Here is an 8,244-nt window from a genome sequence, read left to right as displayed (position 1 = left end):
ATTTTTATTGGGGAATTGCGGGGATGGGAACAGTGCTGGGGAATTGGGGGAAGGGGAACAGACAAGTTGCTGTCATTTTGTTCTTCAGTCTAGTTGTGGAGGATGTTGCTTCACTGGCCCAAGTTGGCACCATCATTGCACTCTTCCCGGGCGAGGCAGATCAGTCGCCGGCTTCTGCACGGCCACTCATGGCAGCTGCTGGCCGCTCACGCTGGCTGCTGGCTACACACGGTAGCCCATGGCAACCCACTGCAGCAGGGGCTGCAGCCTACGCCATCGCTGGCGACTCACAGCAGCCCAGCTCCAGGTTGAGCTGTTGTTCAGCATCTTAGCTGTGGAGGGCAGTGTCACTGGCCCTCATATGTGGGATCTGAACCGGGGCCCTCTGGCGTCCCAAGCCAGTTCTTAACCATTGCGCCACTCGGCCGGCCCTGGTTTGAACATTTTTAACTGGCTGGAAAAAGAAGATATGACATGTGGAAATTATGTAAAATTCACATTTCAGGGTCCATAAGTAAAGTTTTATTGACACACGGCCACGACCGCTCATTTATGTGTCGTCTGTGGTAGATGTGAGATACAATGGCAGAGCGAGTGGCTGCAGCACAGGCCGTGTGGCCGTGGAGCCTGAAACAGTTACCCCCGGGCCCCTCTCCAGAAACCGCGCAGGCCCTGGGAGAGGTCGACGCTCCCGCCTTCACCCTCCTCAGCAAGGTTTCAGCCAGGTCCGGGACGTGCTCAGTCCCTTTCATTCTGTCAGCTGGAGACTGAACGGCCAATGAGTCTGTCTTGGCTATAAGCAATAAAGTCCCTCAATCATGGTTTTGAGGCTCTGCATTTTTTCTAAAATGCAAGAAAATTGGTACATGACTTTTAAAAAGCAGACATTACATCCTGCCCCCCACCCAAAGGGTCTTGTGACTTGGTGTTTGAGGTCTCTTCCCACTGGGCCCTGGGCTTCTTTGGCCCTGTGGCCCCCTCCCTGCCTGTGCCAGGTCAGCCACCAGCTTAGCAGGCCTTCAGCCTCATGGGGCCAGGGCAGAGGCTGGCGCCTGAGGACTCGGAAGGAGTCTGCCGACCCTGTGTGCTTCCCGTCAGCGTCTTCCCTAAGTCAGTCCCCAACAGCAAGGAGTCCAAAAGGAGCGAAACCCTCCTGTGTTCTTCATACAGAGAGAAGACAGGCCTCACCCCCTGAGGGTTCCGCTGGTGGGAATGTGAGCAGCTTGGTGCCCAAGTGTGGGGACAGGAAGTCTGCTTCTCTGACGAGTCACTTGTGCACTGGGGACACTGAGAGAAGACTGGGGTATCTGGGGTCATGTGTTTTGTTGGTGTGGGGCTGGCCCTGCCCAGTTGGGGGGACTGGTAGGATTGCGGTCCCAGCCATAGAGGCTGGGCTGGCGATGCCGTGGGCTCCTGGTGGGAGATGGTGGGGGTGGGGGAATCAGGAGATGACCTTCAATGCCCGCGGGAACGTCCAGGCTCGGACCACCAGAGGCCCTTGTCTTGCTCCTCCTGCGTGTCTGTTGTAAGGTCCCACCAAAAACAGACAGAAGGGGCAATGCTGCTGCCAGTCCCTGAGGGGAGGGAGACGTGACCCGGAGAGGAGAAAGCCGTCCAACCCCTCCATGTGGTCTGGGAGCCACTGGACCGTGGGACAAGGAGATCCCATCTCAGGAATGTTCACTCAGTTTCTGTCTTGGCCCAGAGTGCAGAGTGCAGACGTCAGAGCGTCGAGGACAGAGCCAAGTGTCACCGTTGTTCCTGGCGGGGGAACCCCACCCACAGCAGGCCAGGAAGCAGACACTAACAGAGGCCCTGCATCAGGAGCAGATGGGGACCAATGTGCCCCCCCCTTCTGAAACCGTCTGCCTCGGGGTTTGGTTTCACGGATGGAGTGTTCTTCAGCATGGCCTTGGACAAACAGCCTCCCAAGGGCCCCGCGGCAGTGACTGCTCACTCTCTGTCCCTCGCAGTTCCACCTAGGACATTCCCCGGGCCACCCACTCCGCTGTCCTCCAGCCCCATCCCCACTCCACTCCAGGGCAAGGACGGGTGACCGCCTGCCCATCGGAGGAGATAGGGGGACCACATTCTCCCACCGCAGCCTAGGCCAGGGGCTCCTGCAGTCCTCCCTTCCCCAGGTGCCCTGGCTTCCAGAGCGTTCAGACAGGTGGAGGCAGAGGGCGGGGGTGGTTTCCCTCCCCGGAGCCACCCAGCCAGACTTTTCCTTCCACCATTTAGAAAGAACAGCGTTTGCTTTTGAAGGGCACCAGTGTGTACACTGCACTTAAAGGATAACTTCTGATTATTTTCTTAATGGAAGAGCAAATATTTACGTCTTATAAACGAAAGGGCAGGTTGGAACATGTGGGAATACTGACTCTGGGCTCTGCCACGGAGGTTCGACAGGGAGTGGGCAGGAAAACAGAAACTGTTGGCAGCGCGGGGCCTTGCTCAGCTAGAAGGAACAGGAGAAACAGCCCCCCTCTGTCAGGGGGCGCACGGGCGGGCGGCCGGGTCCCTGCCTGCAGAGAGGGGGCATGGGGTTGCTCAGTGCCTCCCGACGGCCTTTCCTGTCTGGAAAACTATTCTCGGGGTGGAAGGGAGGGGGTCCTTATACCTCTGGATGACTTTGCAACACTCTTTCCCCCACTCAGCCCCGACCCCACTTGCACATGTCGGCCACCAGCCCAGCCACGTGGATGGCGTGACCACTGGCCGACTGCCATGGGCTGATGTAGCCTCTGCCAATTGTTTAGGTTATCAAAACAAAACAAAGCAAAAGCCAGCTTCAACCCAGAGAGCAAAAAGGGGATGCAGAAGGGGGGAGGGAGTGGACGCTGCGCCTGCCGAGAACAGCCCCTCTCTAAGGAGCCCCAGGTGCCCGCTGCCCAGGTGGGTTGCTGTGCAGTGAGGCCAGGCTGGCCCCACCTGGGGACTCTGCTCTGGTGGCCTGAGGACACAGGGCTGGCAGGAGTTCCAGTCCAGGGGCCTCCACCTATACTCAGAGAAACACCAGCCAGTATGGGGTCTCCCACGAGGCCCACCTGCCCTCGGTGTGTCTGTCTGCTTGTCCTCTTTCCTAACTCCCACTGCCATCCGCTGTCCGGGGTGTTTCCACCAGTGTCCCCCTCAGCTCTGGGCCTGCACCTCGACCATCCGAACGGAAAAGGGCCCACAGTTGCCTAGGCGTCATTGTCCTCAGCTCCTGTCCTGTTCCACCTGCCTGAACCTGCCAACTGACCCTGAGTGACTGTCTCACTGTCACCCTCTCAGGTGGCCCTTCTCAGGCCCTGGACATCTTGCTCTCCTGCATTCATTGAGCCCTAGGCAGGGGGTCGTGGTCTTGACTGTGCAGTGTGTGTGTATGTTGTGGTGGTGATGGGGGCGGGGCAGAAAGAGAGGAGAGGAGGGTCCTTGCGTTGTGCAGGAAGTGGTCAAAATCCTGAAAAGTGCCCTGTCGATTACAGCAAGTGTTGATCTGCAAATGGAGAGCAGCTGAACCCACCGTGTGTGTATGTGTTTGCACATGTGCATTTGTGTGCACATGAGCCATGTGTGCATGCGTGTACATGTGTGCACGTGTGCTGTGTGTTTGCACACATATGCATTTGTGTGCACATAAGCTATGTGTGCATGTGTGTACACACGTGTGCATGCACATGTGAGTGTATTTGTACACCTATGCATTCATGTGCGCATGAAGTTTGTGTGCACGCACATACACGTGTGCATGTGTGCTGTGTCTATGCACTTGTGTGCATGTGAGTTATGTGTGCATGCATGTGTATGTGTGCACATGTGTTTCAGGAAGAACAGAACACTGGCAGGCTGGCAGGGTGTGCCTATGGGGGCCGGGGTGGCCTTTTCCAGGGCAGTCCTGGTTCCCGAGATGGCTCCTGTCTGGAGGTGCCTGGGAGAGCACTCCCGGTCCTCATGACCACCGTACCCAGCTGCCCCGCCTTCCTCCGACCAGCACATGATGTGTGCCACGTGTCTGTGAGCCGCTCCAATCTGTGAGGATCTGTGAAAGGTGAGACTCCATCAGCCCATTGGAGGCCAAGGGAGGCCCAGCTGCAGCCACTCTGGATGGCTGCTGTTCAAGCCCAGGGTGTAAGGAGACCCAGAGGAAACAGAGCCCGACCCTGCAGGATAGCACACAGCGGCTGCCCTGCCCCCTGCCCCTCCCGCCCTAGGGGGTCCGCCTGGCCTGATCTCCTCCATGCATCCAGTGCCACTCCAGTAAATAGCCATGAGCAGGACGAAGGGCCTCAGGCACCCTCTGGGTGGGGAGATGAGGCAGGCCATGGCCTGGTAGACAAACCTGGGGCTCCACAAGGCGGCTGACTTGCCAGGAACTGCGAGAATGGCTGGCTGTACTTGACCTCCAAGGAGCCCCACACACCACGCTGGCCGCCCTTTAAAGAACAGCTGATTATCTCAAATGCCAGGCCCCACACTGGAGCCCGCTGCTGCCCCCACCCCTCTCCCTGTGGCCCGCAGGGCCACTGGCTCAGCGGCTGAGCGGGTGGCAGCTGCTTGGGGAGCTGGAAGCTTTTGATTTGCGTCAGTGCTGAGCTGGCCAGGAGGGGCCTTCTCGCTGGGCGCCTGGCAGCCACATGAAGCCACAATGACGTCACAGCTCTGGGGCACTGGCCCTACCGGCCCAGGGGGTCTCGGGGGAGAGGCTCTGCACAGTTACCTGTGTGCTGCCTGCTAAGCTGAGCCGTGTCTCTCTGTGAGCTGGGCAGTTCAGGCAACGGGTTTCTGGAAGCAGTTTCCATGATGTCAGCATCCAGGGTCAGGCCGGGAGCAGGGAGCTGGAGCCAGTTGTCTGCCCCCAGGGGGCTCGGGACGCTCCCAGGAGCGGTGACTTGCACCCTGTGTTCACGGGAGGACGCCAGCTGAGGGACTTGGCAGGGACACCGGCCACCATGACAAACCTGCAATTTCACTGAGATGAAAGGATCCTCAGAGCACCCGAGTGAAAAACACAGCTGCTAGAGGAGCGTGGAAACCACACTTGTTTCATGGTATCTTTTCCTTGGTGCTCTGTGGAGGCCCAGCTGTGGGCCGAGCATCCCCGGGTGGACAGAGCCCCGTCCGAGTGGAGCCGTGGAACCCGCTGCTTGTATTTCTCCTTCTGTGACCCTCCCAGCCCTGCCCTCCACACTGACCCTTCCTACTCCGGCCAGAAGCAAGGGTGCGTCACCTCAGGGCCGCGACACTTTACCCTGGCACAGGCCTTCTGAGAAGGTGTCCCGCGGCCCCCCTCAGCCCACTCTGAGCTGAAGCAAGCTGCGGTGTTCTCCTGCCACTCAGCCCAGCCACGCTCCCGGATGCCCCCTGACAGCAGAGACCCCCAACTCCTGGCAGAGACCACCGTTGATAGCCTGAACCCCACCTCCATTTGCTCTTGTCTGCACACACCCTCTGCTCCTCAGCCCGACGCCCCATGCGTGTCAGCGGTGCCTCAGTTTACCTACTCAGAGTGCTTCCTTCCTCCAAGCAGAAGGCCCGTGTAACCTCCTGCCACCACTGGCTCCCCAGCACATGGTGTCCTGCGCCCTCTGCCCTGGGGTGGGAGGTCTTGTCTCCGCAGCCACACCCTGCTGCCTGCAAGTCGGCCCCCTGCGCCGTCGTCACTGTGGAGTGGCGGCTGGAGACACGGCCCCGCGGCCTCACACATCTTGCTCCTGAGGCTCGCTCTTTGCTCTGCAGCTTACTGTACCCTTGTTCACGGTGAGGCTACAAGACTCGGGTCACAGGGGTGCTCGGGGACCCCACCCCACCCAGGCCCATCACAGAAGCAGTTAGGGGACCTTATACCCCAATGAAACATTAAGACTCCTCACACGGGGGTTCACTGGCCTCGGGGTGCCATTGTCCGGGCTTCCCTGGGGCCCAGCACCACAGCCGGAACTCGAGGTCCGGGGCTTCCCTGGTTGCCCCACTGGCACCCTCAGGCCAGGGGGCTGCCTATCCCCGGGCACTGGTGTTTATGCCCCGTGAGGACGGGAGGTGGGGGAGGGAAGCCCCGATTACTGTCTGCCATGTTACTGAAAAACTTGAGGCGGGCGGACGCGTCCCAGACAGGGTTTGAGCTCTGGCTTTGGGGATGGAGGGGCCACGCTCTGCTCCCGCCCTCTGTGCGTCCCTTTTGCGGGCTGCGCATCTGGGCCTTCCCGCTCCACCCCCCGCACCCAACCCGGATTGCTGATGGGGCGCTGCGTCGAGTCACCAGTGTGTCCCTAACTCTGCGCATCCTGGGTGTATCCTGGGTGTTCCTGGGGCGGCAGCCACAAATCGCTACAAATTGGGTGGGTTAAACCCAGACACTCATTCTCTCACTGTTCCGGAGGCCAGAAGTCTGAACTCAAGGTGTCGGCAGGGCTGGTTCCATCTGGGGCTCCAGGGGAGGGTCTGCCCAGGTCTCTGTCCTAGAGTCTGGGGGAGGCCAGCAGCCCTCGGCCTGTACACGAATCACCAGGTCTCTGCGTCCATCTTCACGTGGCCTGCCCCTGTGTGCCTGGGGCTTCCCTCCCGTCAGTGGATCTGGGGTCCGCGCTGACCCAGGACGGCCTTGCCTCCTTCCTGACCTCCATCGGATCTGCAAAGGCCCTTGTTCCGCATCAGGTCACATTCACGGGTCTGGGTTGACACCTTTCAGGGGCCACCATTCAGCCCACTGTACCCGGCTAGCAGGGAGAACTATCCCGTCTTAAATATGAGCTCATCTAACTCCCAACGCGGGGACCAGATCAGGAAACAGGCCAGAGGTCGGAGGCTGGCACAGGCCAAGCTCGGCAGGGGCCGGGCCAGGGCGGCACATGGGCACCTCCCCCCAACACCCCGGTCCCTGTGTGTGACTTCAGGAGGCTCCCCGCCTCTGCTGTCCCCCCAGCTCTGCTGCCTGTGACCTGTGGGAAGGCCTGGCTTACTAAGGGCCAGAGGCTGTCCTGGCCAGCAGGGACATGGGCCTGGAAGCTGACCTCTGAGCCACTTAGTTAGGGCAGAGCCACACCTCAGGATGACAAGGGGGCCTTGCCAGATGCCACACCATCACGGCGACCTGCCCTGGGCCAGCAGGGCTGGCTGAGCGAGGGTCTCCCACTGGTCAGCCACGTGAGGGCAGTGGCCTGAAGGACTTGGAGCAGGGCAGCCTCCCCTCTCCCACTGCAGACCACCTGCCGGGTTGGCGCCCCACTTCTCGAGGGTATAGGCTCCGAATCTGAACAGGCGAGACTGCTTCTGCCTGGCTGATGGTCAAGGCCTCCCGGGAGGGCGGATGTGACCCGGCTGAGAGGGGGTGGGGAGGGCATCTGGCCACAAGCAGTTGCACCCGTGCTAAGCTGCCAGCCCCTGCAATGCAGTGGGTGGGGAGGGCCTTGGCGTCCACGCCCTGGAAACAGTGGGAGGTCGTGCCTGCTGGGCAGGGGGGAGCCCAGGCTGTCTGTGGGAGAGTAGGTGGGGATACTCACCACCGGGGAGACACCAGGATGTGGCTGCCTGGGGGTTCCCCCCCTCCTCCTTGTAAGGCAGTGTGGGGCAGGAGGCCTCCCACCCCAGCCTTGGTGTGGTTGGGCCACCCCTGGGGCTCCGGGTAAGGGGGTGGACAGACACACACTCACCCCCGGGCCTGGGCACCTAGGGAGTGGCTCTCAGCCACAAGGGCTCCCAGGCCCCCCTGGGGGAGGAGGAGAGAGACCGGCGTGGCCTGAGGGATGAGAGAGGACGCGGCAGGTCAGAGTGGGACAGGGGCCTGGGCCTGGGCCTGGGGTGGGGAGGGGGTACCTGACCTACGGTGGGGGGCTGGGGATTGCAGAGGGACAGGGCTCTGGCCCAGCAGGTCTGGGTGTGGAACCCCTGGGCCTGGCCTCCCGGGGCCAAAGCTCATGTTTCAAATCCCCCATGTGGGGTGCACTTAGCAGGCCTCGGGGCTCCTGCCACCCGTGGTTTCCTGTCCCTTGGCCAGGCTCAGCAGAGCTGGGGGCCGGGCCCACAGGTAGCCAGGGCACTGGTGACCAGGCCTTTGCCCAGTGGCAGACGTGATCTTTGCAGTTTGAGGGGGGTTGGAGGAGGCAGGAGTGGGGTAATGACCTCGAGCCCACTTCCTGGCACCTTGGCATGAGGGTGGACCCAGCACTTTCACCTCTCTGATAAGGACACGTAGGTTTACAGCCCTACATGGGCTCCGTGCTTTACCTGTGATCCACTCCTGGCCGTGGTGTTTGTATCCCCCGT

At 60.8% G+C, this 8,244-nt stretch overlaps 1 long non-coding RNA gene across 1 annotated transcript; it reads right to left on the bottom strand.

Moving 5' to 3' along the window:
• Positions 1–362: 362 nt before the first annotated feature.
• Positions 363–7,720, bottom strand: LOC109395205 (uncharacterized). Its single transcript, XR_002126590.1, has 4 exons — positions 4,703–7,720; positions 4,325–4,418; positions 3,950–4,024; positions 363–843 (listed from the first exon to the last, which is right to left on the bottom strand). It is a non-coding gene; the product is annotated as an uncharacterized LOC109395205 (long non-coding RNA).
• Between the last annotated feature and the right edge of the window lie 524 nt (positions 7,721–8,244).

Source organism: Hipposideros armiger, unplaced genomic scaffold, assembly GCF_001890085.2.
Source record: "Hipposideros armiger isolate ML-2016 unplaced genomic scaffold, ASM189008v1 scaffold_458, whole genome shotgun sequence".
Lineage (NCBI taxonomy): Eukaryota > Metazoa > Chordata > Mammalia > Chiroptera > Hipposideridae > Hipposideros > Hipposideros armiger.
The sequence above is the reverse complement of the archived record's forward strand: the minus strand, read 5'-3'. Positions and strand labels throughout refer to the sequence as shown.